Raw genomic sequence first — 17,400 nt, forward strand, 5'->3', positions numbered from 1 at the left:
ATCAAATCCTAATAGTCCTAATAGAAGCGGAAACAAAAATAAAATACGTTTCGGAAAATTTTGATATTTTGCATCTTTTTCGGAATAAATGAGAAAAATCTTTTTATCTTCTGATCTTTTTTATTGAGAAAAGAAGATTTTTCTCATTTATTTCGAAAAATATGCAAAATATCAAAATTTTCCAAGACGTATTTTATTTTTATTTTTGTTTCCGCTTCTATTAGGACTATTAGGATTTGATTTTTTCATATATTTTCTTTATTTTGGAAACTAAAAAAAATCCAAAAAAATATGAGGCAGCCGCAGTCCACTTTCTAATTATGACAGATATTACTTTCTTTTTGTACAGAATCTGTGGGAAAAATTGCAGCATCTTAAAAATGGTGCTTTTTTAGTAATCCCTTTTTTACACGGAAACGATCGTCACGTCACCTGAAGCAGTAGCGAGAAAATTCTTTAAAAAAATTAGGCTTCTTTTGAAGTGGAATCGATGCGAGAAAACAGTTATGCAAAGATCTGATGACATGAGGCAAATGACTCCTGGATTTCACTTAGAATGCCCCATATGCATATTTTATTACAAGGCTATCTACTTTTGAAAATAAGTTACAAAAGTGATAAAAACTATTATAAATATGGTTTTTGTTGGTAAATTGGTAAATAAAAGTATATAGTTCGATTATCCAAATAGACCACTTTTCCGAACACCTTTGTCCCCCAATTAGTTCGGATAATTGACGTTCTACCGTACATAATAAATTCAAGGACTAAGAGTGTAGCCCCTTCATTGTTCATGATGTCTTTTATTTATCCCTTACTATCTGAGTTGTAATATATTTTTTTTTATTATTTTTTATTGTTTGTCCAAATTTTTCAGAGATGCTGGTGTGTATAGACGTTTATACCGTGACCGAAAACCCAGAAATTCCGTTAGGAAAAATATGCACAAGTATCTGTGGTACTTACAAATCTACGTAGAAACTTACGGGCATCATTGTATACTCCGGCCCCGCGACAACGACGAGACAGAAAATAGGGCATTATACTGCAATTTGCAGAAGAATGGGCAGCACTTGGATTGAGTACAATGACCTAAGTACTAAGCCTCAAGTTTTAGGCGCCAACCATAGACTGAAACCGAAACTGCTCATATACGTCAAAGAAGTGAACTAGATATTTTTAAAACACCTTCTCGCTAATTCAAACGAAAAATATATTTACTTATATACTCTGTACAATATATATAAGTTCCAGAACATGCCTTATTCATCTTGTAACTCTATATATGTATCCGCGCTCATACTATTCGCTTATGTTTTCTATATTTGCCTTACTCTCTATATTTTCGATACTTCATCGGCTGGAAGAAAGAAGGTGTTCTTTCAACCATCTTTCTTCGTTCTTTTTTTTAACTGTCACATTTCCTATAGGTATTTTATTTTCTATATTTATTATATTGTTTTGTATTCGTATGAATTACAGTCAGCATTTTTGTAAAAAAACCTGAAAAAAATCCATATCTCATTCAGAACACACAAATCCCTAATTTTTTACCCCATTTGCGTTAAAGAAAAGAAATGTAATCCAGATGGACTAATGATGATGTCGTCTTCAAAAATGATTCCTGAAAGCCAGTTCCATCCCATGCGAAGTTTAATTTTCTACTGGAACTCGTTAAAAAATTTCATGTGTTCTTCAATATTGAAATGGATGATTATGTGAAACCTGCGTGTCAAGCGACAAAATTTTTTTTTTTTTTATACTCCTGTTCAGCACTGCATGTACAATTGCATTGTTCGCGGCTAGGTAAATGTGTACTGTCTCGAGTACTGTCTATAAATGGCATCCGATTACTGAATAGATTGGATGTAATAAAAAAACTGAAGCCCCCCGGGAAGAAAAGCAAAAACAAACAAGTGGTGGAAAGTAATTTCACACATCACGCAAATCATCAAATTATATCAACGGTTATACAATCGAGTCGTAAGTCAACTATTTGAATTTGAGTTGAACTGTCACCGACATTTCAATATTTCATCTCAAAATTGAATCGGCAAATTGTCCTATTCTCGTTAATCACAGTACACTCTATTCTACACGACATTCAACTTTTAGAGAAAATCTGTTCTGTTTCAAAGGTTCTCAAGACTCAAATCCTTCACAGTAAAATAATAGGTGGTTGTGCTCTTTTTGAGCAAAGTCACCACTGCCATCGTTTTTTTTTTTTTTTTTTTTTTTGTTTTCAAATTCAGGCGTAACAAATTTCAAAATTTCATGAGCCAGTAGCGGCTAATTAGCGACAAATTTGAGTGCCTTTGAAATTTTTTTGCGATCATCCCTTCGTGCGGAATCAGTACGTGGTTGTGCTGTTCTCGAGAGAAGTCAGCACTGCCAATGGTTTTTTTTTTTAATTCGGGTACCGAAAAATTCTAAAATTTCACGAGCCAGCAGCGGCTAATTAGCGGCAAATTTGAGTGCCTTTGAAAATTTTTTACAATCATCCCTTCGTGCGGATTCAGTACGTGGTTGTGCTGTTCTCGAGAGAAGTCAGCACTGCCAATGGTTTTTTTTTAAATTCGGGTTCCGAAAATTTTAAAAATTTCACGAGCCAGTAGCGGCTAATTAGCGGCAAATTTGAGTGCCTTTGAGAATTTTTTACAATCATCCCTTCGTGCGGATTCAGTCCGTGGTTGTGCTGTTCTCGAGAGAAGTCAGCACTGCCATTGGTTTTTTTTTTTAAATTCGGGTTCCGAAAAATTTCAAAATTTCATGAGCCAGTAGCGGCTAATTAGCGGCAAATTTGAGTGCCTTTGAAATTTTTTTGCGATCATCCCTTCGTGCGGAATCAGTACGTGGTTGTGCTATCTTTTTGTGAAGTTAGCAGAGCCATCGATTTTTTCAAAAATTTGATACACGGCAAAATAATTTCTTTCACGGCTAATTAGCGGCTAATCAACGGCAAATTATCCAAAAGATATCATTTCGATATTTGCAAATGGTTGTGCCAACTTAACGAACGTCATTTCATAGCTGAAACTCCTCACTAGTGAAGTAATTTTCTCTAGGTACAAAATTTTTGGAATACGTATGGGGATTTCCACGTGAAACCAGCCACTGCCAAACTTTTGCATTTTTAATTTTGCTGATTTTTTTTGTCTTATTTTGAGCTGAAATGAAAGTTATTCTTGTAAAATCTTTAAACGGCAAAAAAAAAAATAGAATAAAACATTAATATTATTTTTAATTTATAATCATTTTAAACAATTCTCATATTTTTACTCATTTCCAACTTTATGGATGACTTTTTCTTCATTTAATAACATAGTTTGATTTATTTTTATGAAGAAAAAAAAAATCATGATTTTGTAAATTCGAAAAAAAAAGTTCCTATCGAGACCCCATTACCGGACCAGGCTTGAAATTTGTATTATAAGATCTAGTATTTTGGAAATTTTTTTTTTCAAATTCAAAGGACTCAAACAATTCCAAAGATCATGTTTTAGCTTCAACTTAAAAAAAAACCATCCGAATTGGCTAGGAATAATTTTTTTAAATAAAACTTTCGAAAAGTCCAATTAAAAACATACAATTCGAAAAAAAATCTAAAATCGTAGTAATCCTTACCAAGTTATGTCGATTTGAAACATCAAATTCTCTTAAAATCAAAATTTTTTATTTTTCATACCCAAATTACATTACAACTCAACTGAAGCGTCCTAGAGCCTATCACAAGTTATTATTTGATGTAAGAATAAAAAATTTTGATTTTAAGAGAATTTGATGTTAGATATAATTAACATTCACCTTTCTAGCTCTATAACTCAAAAACTGTTGGTCAGGGGGAATTAACACACAGAAAGTTTTTGTAGCAAATTTTATGCCCTACAAAAGCTATACACGTGTTTTTCCCAAAAAAAAATTTTAACATAGAAAAATCGAGGGAACCTTTTGACTGGCGGCATATTTTTTTGATTTCTATAAAGTATCAGATTTTCAGATAGCACAGAGAAAAAAAAATATCGCCTTAAAATGAAACACCCTAAGCCACATAGTATTGTTTTAACCATTGAAAAATAATATTATCTTCCCTAAAACTGCATGTGTAGCGTACCTTCTTTGGTGCCAGTTTGATCCTTACATTCAGGTGATGGCATTCGCTTTCCTGTCAACATACATATTTGATGCTGACCTACGTCGATTTTTTCGATTGTCCTGATGCCTAACTTTCGAGGCAATGACATGCTCTGTCCTTTAGAATTTTCTCCAGCACTTTCAGTGTTTTCTGTAATTTTTTGGAAAGTTATACTTCACTAGATAGTTCTTTATTCGCCTACGCGCAACCAGTACCCAACAAGTAATGTTTTCAAGCCACAAAATTTCAAACCACGAAGAATATATGGGGCATTTTTAATCATTTCACAGGGACATTAGCCTGACCCCTTGGATTTTGATATCCAACAAAACTTGGGTATGTCTTGGGTCTGAATATGACAAATTTTTTGGAATTTTTATTCAATATTTTGAGGGTTTCACGACTTCAGAAATCATAAAATTGAAGAAAAATATGAAGAGTAAAATTTTTTTTACAGGCGGGAGTCAGGCCGATGACCCCGTGATTTTACTACGAATGCCACATATATAAGTAATGCAACAATGAACACCAGATTACCAGGATTTTGGACGAATAATACAAAATCAATGATTCGCAAAACGGTTGAATTATGTGACGGATACTTGATTTGACCAAAGAAAATATCTGAACACATAGATTTTCACCATTGGCTTTGATGGTACATTCCTGAGGTCTGCTCATATTGTGGTCTGTGGTGCAATTCTCATCGTTGAAGAGGACTCGCCTCACACCACTTACTTCAGTCTTCTTGTGTTCTGATAAATATTCATAATTTTATGAGTATCACAATTATCTAAATTATTACTGAAGTTTCATCGATGCTTACAATTTTTTGGATTGTGAAATCATTCGACTCATTGTTAGTCTCTACTTTTTGGATCCATACCAGCAAATTATTTGATGAGAGGAGGATAGAAGTATTTATTTTAGAAGTAAAAAGTCAAACTATTAAGCAACTTCCTCTTTCGAAATGTTATACTGAAAATCACGTGAGTCCAAAACTCTTCAGATCTGTAGAATATCGATTCATGAATGCAAGGAAATATCACAAGAATATTTTCAAGCAGACAGCAAGTAGCTGTTGAAACGTCAAGATCAAACACTAATGAGTTTTCTTGCAATTTTTATTACAATGAGTATGCAAATTGACTCGATGTGATGATTGATTCCTGCCTTAATAAAATATCTAGGTTTTGTATCAGTTAATTGCGTATGTGATTTATTACAGAGAAATGTATTATAATAGCAGAAACCTGTTTTGATTAATGATGAGTGTGATAGCTTTTTATGATCATCCTGCAATTTTGAAACCATTTTCTTAAGATATTCCATCTCCTGGGTTGTTTCTTCCAATCGTCTCCTCAAGCCTTCGTTGTCGACCATTAGGCTTTCCATATGGTCATCTCTTTTCTGTTGATTTTGGCATTTGAGTTGAGAGTTCTCTTCAGGATCATCTTCCTCGTCCGATGGTGCCTCTTCCAAAATATTCCGTCTAGATGTTAGAAATTTATTGCGCTTCTGCTTTTCCAAGATCTCATTTTTTTTTTTTGCTTCCTGCGCTGCCGTGTTACATTTCAGTTTCTACAGAAGAGAATCATGTTTATATAGAGGTATTTCAAAACTAAATATTCTTAGAATGTATTATAACATCCCACTCGACATTAATGATTCATGATAATCTTCGCCCTGATATTATACCTAATATATGATTCTGTTTATTCTCTTATGACTGATGTATGGAGCTGCATTTAAATAAATAATTGAAGAATGAATAATGCAGGTTAAATTACGAATCTGTAACTTACTTGTGGCTGCTTAACTGGTTGATCAGATTCAGCAGATGATTCGTTGATTTTTGGAATAATCAACCGACGTCCATTTTTTGCTGTTTTTGCGATATCTTCTGCTGTTTCTGCAACGAAACACTATACCATTCAGTTTGAATTATAAAGTCATTGTTGAATTTTTAATAGAAGCCTAATTCATAAAGACTTTAATTGAATTCGAAACTTTATGTAAAAACTTGAAACGTCTTATAAAAAAGAAAATTATAACATATTTTGACGAATTATTTTTACCCACGTGGCAGACGTGAAATGTGTTGATTTATTCCAAGGGTTTTGCTCATAAATTTATTAATCGATCCGTATTTTCCAGTACCTATATGCAGGGTGGTTCTTTTTAATCTCCCCAGGCTGATATCTCCAAAACCGAGCAGGATTCGGGAAAATACCTGAGACAAAACTTATGTGATGTCAAGGGGGAAAGAATATGGTATAGTCGTATCTTTTGTAGGTGGAGGCGCTAAGCTGCGGTCAAGGTCAACTTAGTTTTTTTTTAATGGAACGGCATACTTTTTTTCACGGAATCTAAAAGAGCGTCAAATTCTGCATCAAAAACATTCGGATCGATTTTTCCTAAAGTTGATGGTTTGTGAGATAAGAGCTGGGCAAAGTTCTTGTCTCACAATTATTTAAAAAATTTGAGAAAAACATTTTCCCGAAAACGACTGGACCGATCTTAAAAGTTGTTAAAAGGATAGTAGTTTGAAATAAAAAAAATTCAAAAAAGTCAAAGACTACACTCACTTTCAAAAACACGATTTAAGGCTTCAAACTCAAATATCTTAATCAAAAACTTCGAATATTTTTTTTGTATTTTATTCTGTAAAAGCCATCTCAAATCCAATATTTTGAGGAAAAAAAAATCAATTTGGACCATTGTCAAGAAAGTTATGAACAAAAAACCAAAAAAAGCGATTTCTTTTAAATTTGCGATTTTTTGAACAAGTAGTTAAAAAAATCTCAAAAAATCCCAGAAAGGCTCTTTAGAGGGGTACTAAAAAATATCAACAAATTTAGGAAATCAAAAATTACAATTATTCAAACCATCCGGTTTCGCGTGGACAGCCCCATATATATATATATAATTGTATACAATTACAAATTCAAGAAATATCTAATGCAAGACAAGAATTCTTTCATTATGCACGAAACGACCGTAAACGACGGCAAATGTAGTGGATTGCACGGAGATAGGTGGTTTGCAATACATTTGCCTTCGATTCGTAAATAATCTGGGCGATTCTTATTTGGATGAGGAGACCTTTCGTGCCGCTGCTGCGACACCCCACCACGCCGCCTCGCTCTACTCGTGCAGCGGCAAACTGATATTTACTTGTGAATAAAAGGAGACACGTGACTAAGAATTTGAGCCGAAATGAAAATTATGACAACATCGTTTCAATCATAGTGTCCACAGGGAGAGTTTTGATAATTCTCTTGAAATCGAATCAATAATTATTTTTGTGGCAAGTGCGCACAAATATGGATTTTTTTAAAAGCGTAAAGTGCCACCACGTGCCACAAATTCGTTTTTCCATACTACCTGCTGTAAAAATGAGAATATCGTGTAGTTTTTAGAACAAGTATACAAAGTTCCGATCACACGTAGAGCCTATATATTTTGGCTTTCCGATGGCCTAAAAGTTAAATTAAACACTAGTGCTCATAGAAAAGTACAAAGCAGTCGAATTGTTGACTGTAGTAGCTAGTGCAGAAACGATGTTTTGCTACTCACCTCCCAGTAATAGTATCAACGCGGGATAAAAACCCCAATGCTCGTGGTCCTTCTTGCACTCACTGTCACAACCACTCCACCTCACATAATATATTTTAGACTTTACGAAGTCAGTATCATTTTCAGGATTGATAATTTCTTTAGAAATTTTCTTTGATTTTGTATAAGATACAGGTACTGTAACGAATTTTTTTCGATTGTCTGTGTACACGACGTAAGCGTACGAAATTTGACCCATTTCTGCTGTGTGGAATTAGACGCCATATACAATACATTAGTTTTTCACAGGACACCAGTCTTACAATTAGTTGTAAAATAACACGTTCTGGCTGGCTCGACTCAGACTGGCTGAAACTGACTGTTGTCTACCGACGTCGCGGCGCCCGGCGCTAGAAGGTCTGGGGCAGGTAAGTCCATGCCTTCTGTCTACATGGGTGTAGCCAAAGAGTATAGGATAGAGTGGAAGGTCCCATAAGAGCCAATGTATAAAAGCGTACCTCGATTATCAGCACGCTCTGGTAGCTCTGAGGAAAAGTGAAGTACCCCCACTACGATTTTGGCGCTCCCTTTAAACCGGGGGATGCAGTGAAGAATTCTTAAAACTTCTGATAATAAATTTTTTGCAATGAATTCTTCAGTCAACGCTGTTATTACAGAACGATCTCATATTTTTCTCCATATCTGGCAGCCTATAAATATGTTTGCATGGATACAGAACATAACGTAAGTATCGACATACACATTTCTTCTATGAATGTGATGTGAATTTAGTATAAGACGAAATAAATGGTAATAAATATCAAACACATTGTATCGAAATTATATTTTTCTCGGAGTATTTCAAATACGTGTCAATGTATTCTTTGACAAATCCTTGTTTATTTATCACATTGAAATTAATAAATAAGAACTTGAACTCTTGATGAGTCTGTCATATCAAGCGTTATTTTGGTAAGCTATGAATATAGCATAGCGATGGACCTTAGTAACAAACAAATGGGTTTTTGATAACTACGCTTGAATGAAATCGACAGTCACGGGAAAACGAGAGAGTTGACCAGACGTGTCGGGATCGTTACGCTTGAAGATGAGTAACTTAAACCAGAAAGATCATTTTTCGTCTTCATCGCCTTTCCGAGGCTCTTCCTCGACATATTTAAATGGGTAATCTTCAATATATAACATCAAAAAAGCACTTATATTTAAAAAACGGAAACAGTAATGTCAAATCTTAATAAAAATATATATCCGTACATAATACTGTATCATAAAGAATGGTTACATAAAATATTATATCAACTCAAAAACCTCTCGTATTTTTTATTAGTTTCTACCAAAACAACCATACACGAAAATCATTATATTTATTTTCACAGTATATGAAGATACGTGAGGAGCCACAGCATTCCCGCGAAAGTGAGGTTATATATTCATATTTACTTACAGTTGCTGTTTATTTGGTAACGAGAAAAACGTCACTTGTTTCCCGTTATTTATGCTTTGATTTTTTACATATTTGTTATAGTCACATAATTTGATGTCACAAGAAATTGGCATCTTTGGAAAAAGTTCGTTTGTTACTCAATTCTTACCATGTATTCTTACCACTGATTCTTACTCAAAGAATATGGCGACCGCGTCATCACACCAACAAATAATACTACATCGCATGTTCACTGACGCTACACATACACGTTATACTTTTCCTCAGAGCTGCTAGGTGCGCTGTAATAGGGCGATACGGGTACCTTCCACTCTATCCTATACTCTTTGTGTGTAGCGTTGTTCGAGAGCTGCGATTGGTCAGAGCTGTTACTACTGATCAGCGGCAATGATCAGTGGCAATCTAGACCAATCGCAGCTTTCTTACAATTAAAAGCACAACATAAGAAGGCTGTGCAACCATGCCTTCTAACGCGGTGATCACGGAGGCTAGAGCGTGGCTAGCAGCTTGACGCTATACATGATTTATATTATTGAATTCTGCGTTGTAAACATTGTTTCGCCTCGTGTTTATGTTGCATTTGCCGCTGGAAAGTCTCGTATTGTTATTATTATATATCTTAGCTAGCGGAAATTTTTCTACAGGATGAGTTTTATCAAGAGCCGCAAGAGGTATCTACATGCCGACGAGGTAATCAGCAACAGTGTAGAATGTGGAACAAAACGCAAAATAAGCATGAAAGAGCCTCCTGACCAAGTAAGTGCATGCATTTGCGAAAATATTTTATGTTTAATATATTCTGGCGTAATTCGACGCGCTAAATACGATGAAACAAGTTTCAGGTCGCTAGCATGTATAGAGAAAAAGTTATCACGTGATATCCAAAGAACAAACAAACGGACCCCGACTTTGTATTCCAAGCTATATCAAAATAAAGGCCGCTTCTGGCGTGATTCAACGCGCTGAATACGATGAAACAAGTTTCAGGTCGCTAGCATGTATGAAAAAAAAGTTATCAACCGATATCCAAGAAACAAACAAACGGACTCTGACTTCGTATATCGAGCTATATCAAAACAAAGCGGGCCGTTTCTAGCGTGATTTGACGCGCTGAATACAATAAAATAAGTTTCAGGTCGCTGGCATGTATAGAAAAAGAGTATCGCGTGATATCCAAAGAACAAAAAAACGGACTCCGACTTCGTATTCTAAGCTATATCAGATGAAGAAGGGCCTTTTCCGACGTGATTTGACGCTCTGAATACGATAAAACAAGTTTCAGGTCGCTAGCATGTATAGAAAAAAAGTTATCACGTGATATCCAAAGAACAAACAAACGGACTTCCAATCCGTATATTGAGCTATATCAAAACAAAGAGGGCCGTTTCTGGCTTAATTTGACGCGCTGAATACAACAAAATGAGTTTCAGGTCGCTAGCATGTATGGAAACAAAGTTATCGGTCGATATCCAAGAAACAAACAGACGGACCCCGACTTTGTAATCCAAGCTATATAAAAAAAAGGGCCGTTTCAGGCGTAATTTGACGCGCTTAATACGGTGAAACAAGTTTTAGGTCGCTAGCATGTATGGAGAAGAAGTTATCACCCGATATCCAAGAAACAAACACACGCACTCCGACTTCGTAAATCGAGCTACATCAGAACAAAGAGGGCCGTTTCCGACGTGATTTGACGCTCTGAATACGATAAAACAAGTTTCAGGTCGCTAGCATGTATAGAAAAGAAGTTATCACGTGATATCCAAAGAACAAACAAACGGACCCCGAATTTGTATTCCAAACTATATAAAAAAAGGCCATTTTTTGGCGTAATTCAACGCGCTAAATACGATAAAACAAGTTTCAGGTCGCTAGCATGTACAGAAAAAAAGTTATTACCGATATGCAAGAAACAAACAAACGGACTCCGACTTTGTATATCGAGCTATATCAAAACGAAGAGGGCCGTCACTGACGTAATTTGACGCGCTGAATACGATAAAACAAGTTTCAGGTCGCTAGCATGTATAGAAAAGAAGTTATCACGTGATATCCAAAGAACAAACAAACGGACCCCGAATTTGTATTCCAAACTATATAAAAAAAGGCCATTTTTTGGCGTAATTCAACGCGCTAAATACGATAAAACAAGTTTCAGGTCGCTAGCATGTACAGAAAAAAAGTTATTACCGATATGCAAGAAACAAACAAACGGACTCCGACTTTGTATATCGAGCTATATCAAAACGAAGAGGGCCGTCACTGACGTAATTTGACGCGCTGAATACGATAAAACAAGTTTCAGGTCGCTAGCATGTATAGAGAAAAAGTTATCAACCAATATCCAAGAAACAAACAAACGGACTCCGAATTTGTATTCCGAGCTATATGAATACAAAAAGCGCCGTTTCAGGCACAATTCGACGCTCTGAATACGATAGAACAAGTTTCAAGTCGCTAGCATGTATAGAAAAAAAGTTATCACCTGATATCCAAGAAACAAACAAACGAACTCACAATTCGTATATCGAGCTATATCAAGACAAAGAGGGCCGTTTATGGCGTAATTTGACGCGCTGCATACGATAAAACAAGTTTTAGGTCGCTAGCATGTATGGAGAAGGAGTTATCACCCGAAATCAAAGAAACAAACAAACGGACCCCGACTTTGTATTCCGAGCTATATCATAACAAAGAGGGCCGCTTCTGGCGTCAGGTGACGCGCTAAATACAATACAACTTAAAATTCATCGTATTCAGCGCGTCAAATTACGCCAGAAACGGCCCTTTTTTTACATAGTTCGAAATACTAAATCGGAGTCCGTTTGTTTGTTCTTTGGATATCACGTGATAACTTGTTTATACATGTTATACATGCTAGCAACCTGAAACGTGTTTGATCGTATTCAGCGCGTTGAATCACGCCAGAAACAGCCCTCTTTGTTTTGGTATAGCTTGATATACGAAGTCGTAGTCCGTTTGTTCGTTTCTCGGATATCGGTTGATAACTTTCTTTCTATTCATGCGAAGGACCTAAAACTTGTTTTATCGTACTGAGCGCGTCGTTGGAAACGGTTCTCTCTGTTTTGATATAGCTTGGAATACGAAGTCAGAGTCCGTTCGTTTGTTTCTTGGATATAGGATAATAACTTTTTCTCTATACGCGCTAGCGACCTGAAACTTGTTTCACCGTATTCAGCGCGTCACATTACGCCAGCAACGGCTCTCTTTGTTTCGATATAGCTCGAAATACGAAGTCGGAGTCTGTTTGTTTGTTGTTCGGATATCGGTTGACAACTTTTCCTCTATACATGCTAGCGACCTGAAACTTGTTTTATCGTATTCAGAGCGTCAAATCACGTCGGAAACGGCCCTCTTTGTTCTGATGTAGCTCGATTTACGAAGTCGGAGTGCGTGTGTTTGTTTCTTGGATATCGGGTGATAACTTCTTCTCCATACATGCTAGCGACCTAAAACTTGTTTCACCGTATTCAGCGCGTCACAATACGCCAGAAACGGCTCTCTTTGTTTCGATATAGCTCGAAATACGAAGTCGGAGTCTGTTTTTTTGTTGTTCGGATATCGGTTGACAACTTTTCCTCTATACATGCTAGCGACCTGAAACTTGTTTTATCGTATTTAGCGCGTCATATTATGCCAGAGCCGGCCCTCTTCGTTTTGATATAGCTCGATATACGAAGTCGGAGTCTGTTTGTTTGTTTCTTGGATATCGGTCGATAACTTTTTTTCTATACATGCTAGCGACCTGAAACTTGTTTTATTGTATTCAGCGCGTCAAACAACGCCAGAAACGGCCCTTTTTTTGGATAAAGCTTGGAATACGAAGTTGGAGTCCGTTTGTTTGTTCTCTGGATATCACGTCATAACTTTTTTTGTATACATGCTAGCGACCTGAAACTTGTTTCATCGTATTTAGCGCGTCATATTATGCCAGAGCCGGCCCTCCTCGTTTTGATATAGCTCGATATACGAAGTCGGAGTCCGTTTGTTTGTTTCTTGGATATCGGTCGATAACTTTTTTTCTATACATGCTAGCGACCTGAAACTTGTGTTATTGTCTTCAGCGCGTCAAACAACGCCAGAAACGGCCCTTTTTTTGGATAAAGCTTGGAATACGAAGTTGGAGTCCGTTTGTTTGTTCTCTGGATATCACGTCATAACTTTTTTTGTATACATGCTAGCGACCTGAAACTTGTTTCATCGTATTCAGAGCGTCATATTACGCCAGAAACGGCCCTCTTTGTTTTGATATGGCTCGGAATACGGAGTCGGAGTCCGTTTGTTTGTTTCTTGCATATTGGTTCATAACTTTTTCTCCATACATGCTAGCGACCTAAAACTTGTTCGATCGTATTCAGCGCGTCGAATTACGCCAGAAACGGCCTTTTTTTTTATATAGTTTGAAATACAAAGTCGTTGTCCGTTTGTTTGTTCTTTGGATATCACGCGATAACTTTTTTTCTATACATGCTAGCAACCTAAAACTTGTTTCATCTTACTCAGCGCGTCGAGATACGCCAGAAATGGCCCTCTTACTTCCGATTTAGCTAAGAATAGGTTGTCCAAGCAAGTTTGTTTGTTTTTTGGATATCACGTGATAACTTTTTTCCTATACATGCTAGCGACCTGAAACATGTTTTATCGTATTTAGCGCGTCATATTACGCCAGAGCCGGCCCTCTTCGTTTTGATATAGCTCGATATACGAAGTCGGAGTCCGTTTGTTTGTTTTTTGGATATTGGTTGATAACAGTAGCAGTAGTATGTTGGTTCTGGACCACCGCGTGTGCGTGTGTCCGTGTGACCGGCCTAAGCTGACTTAACGTGGATATGTTGGTTTTGGACCACCGCGTGTGTGTCCGTGTGAGGTGTGTGTGTGTGTGTGACCGTGGTTCTCAACCCGTGGTTCCCAACCCGCGGTTCTCAATCCCCGTGAGTGTTATCATTAGTGGGTGATTACCATCGCGGTGCGTGTGTGGGTGATTACCATCAGAGAGTGCAATGGTAAGTAGAAGTCCCCCGTTCACGTTCAGCTGCTTGATCACGTCTGGCCAGCTGCCCAATTAATACGCCGAGGCGGATTTCACATAAACCTGTCGTCCAAAATTACCTTGTTTTCGCGAAAAACTTACAATGTCGCCCGATTAACCCATTCGCATAAACCTGTCGGTTTTTCGCGATTCAACGCATCCTAAAATAACAGCGCATATAATGTCGCCTGGCCAGCAGCCAAATTTTAATGCATCTACTCCCACCCGCCAACAAAGTTGCAGTCATTTCTAATAATATCACGTTCACCTCGCGAATCTGCTATTTCTACATTCACCTACCCTTAATAGCACACGGTCATCAGAGATGCACTTCCCCGCACCCGCCAAATTCATACTATAAAGCGCATAGTCTTGCTGCAGATGCTTACAGTCTGATTATTGCACTGCATCGCGATCATGTACTTCGTAGTCTCAATCTTCGCCTTCATCACCCTTGCGGCTGCTCGACCAGTAAGCGAACAAGTATCATCAAACTTCAGCCACCTCGACATGTTCTATCACTCCCCGGACGCTAGGGTGCACGGTGATGGAAAAGTCGTACACATAGACGTCAGTGAAAGCATCGACCCTTACAAAACTACGATGAAATTCAATTGTACTTTTGCTGGAGGTAGCTATCACCTCATTACTATACCCTTTTTGTGCACACCTTAAAGCAATTATTTTATTACCCTCCACAGCACATTTTGGTACTGCCCACAAATTTCTACACCGCCCAACCACAACGACCATTGCGACCACCTCACGATGTGAGTATTCTCAATCTACAACCTACGCAAGTCTTTCGCCATGTTTTTTGCGTTATGCAAGCTATTACCGTTGTAGCCCAAACTGTCACATCATTAACTACTGCGTCAACAATCATCTCAGTGCCAAACGACACCACCCCAATAATCACCACAACCACCGAACCCGCCGGTGAGTCCTAATTATCAACTATTCAGTGCAGAAGGTCTACCAAAAATTTGATACCATACCGTTCACTCCCATCCGAACAACCATCACCGAACCAGAGCCCAATGTATCAAAACCTGAAAACGACATTGCCATCATACAACAACTTATGGAGCAGAACCGTAGATTAATGGATTATATCTCCAGACTTAAAACGAATCAAACATCCACACTCGATCAAAATTAATAATTTGTTCACCTCCCCTATACTGTAGTCATATTCTAGCGGAATTGTTTTTTACCACTCATTAACTTGTAGCCCGTGTGAAAAATTATCATGTTCCAGCCGTTTTTTACCGCTCAATAACTTGTAGTCCGTGTGAAAAATTAATAAAAACAATGTAGTGTTATAATATTTCTTTATTTCGATGTGCAATATATACATATACTGCTTGGTATTATTAAATCCAAACTATCCTTACACAATCCACAATTCTGCGGTTGATTTGGCCAACTTGATGCATCTTCAGCGCGGCTATAAGTCGTATGACGTATAAATGCCAATCCATCCTCTACCGGTATATCATAAGCATCCGCACAACCTGGACACAACAGCTGTTCATCAGTCTCGTACCCAGCAGTCACCAGGCAAACTCTCTTCATTCGTTTCGTAAGCGCACCAATTTCTACCGATCTTACAAGCACATGTTTGCTGCATCGCTCATCCTCGGACTCATAATCGCTCGTATTTTGTTCCACCATGATAATCCATCTAGCATTTTTTTCCGCAACGACGTTCTTATACCGTTCCCCACCGCATTCGCTTCACCCTGGCCATTCAAAAGGTTACCCATGTCAATACATTATTACCATGCAATTATACAACGCTTCGTCACCGCCCGAAAGGCTTCCCCCACCACTCCTCCCCACAATATAAAATGCTGCACTGCTATCTCGCATCCTCACAATGTATTACTACAAGTTCGTCGCATATTAGTTCTACGCTTGCGACATATATCAAGGTGATAATCGATTCTTTCATCCACCAATTTTTCTGAACGTGTGCCATCAGTGCTATAAACAAGTCATACGTGACCAATCAATCAGACCGCGATCTCTAGGAACCGCATATTTCAAATCAACGTGCAACAACTTGATTGATTTTCCTCAATACTGCCACAAGTGTCACATTTCCCTGCTCACGCAATCTGACGAGCCGGCTCGCTGCGAACCACACATCCGATTACAGTCATCAATGATATACAGATTCGAAGACATCGAGTGGGAACCGATATACTTTTTTCACCAGGATCTCTCCGTAGTCGATGAATATATTTACGTTAGAGCTGCTAATGAGAACTATAGCATAATTGCTAATACTTTGTGCGAAGAGTAGCTGCGAGTTGAATCATACATTGTATCACGAGTGCTGTTCATATAATTTTTCAAACTTTATTGGATGCACAATGACAAACCGGTTCGTCGAGTTTCATACCGTAATTGATGAATTAGACATTGCATACCAGCGACTCACTACAGACTCCAATGAAGATCTCGCTTCGCAGTGGAACACTATTAGTCTCAAACTTCTAAAAACCCTCAACGACTTTTACAGAGATCGAACCACCAGTTTTGCCGATAAACGAAAGATTCAGACTCTCATTGTTAAATTGACCTCTCAACGTGCTGTGTTGAACCCTTCAATTCGAGGTGGCTCACACGACGCTCCGGCCATTCAATGGGATGATTTGGAATCTGCGTTCGAGAAGCGTTTGATCACCGGGATAATCACCAACTGTCGAATCAGCGATCTAAAACTATTCCTCACAGCTGCATACACCGTTATTTTCGAGAAACTCAACACATTGCTTCGCCAGCATCACCATCTGAAAGTCAACACCACGCTATCTGCAACTTTTGTCCTGGATGTGAAATCCGAAACAAAATTCTTTCATACGAAGAACGCTACTCTTCAAACAACCTCGAATCTGGTCGAATGGTACGACGAGTATGTTGCATCACCTCTATTGGCTCAAATCGAAGAATTTCAGGAGCGCGATAGTGGCTGGGCCTTGATTAGTATAGATAATTTATTAGTTAACATTAACAAGTATGAGCCGCTGGTAGGTTCGATGTGGATGGACTTGCCGAGCGATATTGAGGTTAAAAAAGCCGTGGTTAATGTTCAAAATGCCGATAACGCTTCTTTTGCTTGGGCTTGCGTATCCGCTCGACATCCTGCTGCTTCACACGCGAATCGAGTAACTTCATACCCCCATT

Source organism: Diprion similis, chromosome 14, assembly GCF_021155765.1.
Source record: "Diprion similis isolate iyDipSimi1 chromosome 14, iyDipSimi1.1, whole genome shotgun sequence".
NCBI classification, from domain to species: domain Eukaryota; kingdom Metazoa; phylum Arthropoda; class Insecta; order Hymenoptera; family Diprionidae; genus Diprion; species Diprion similis.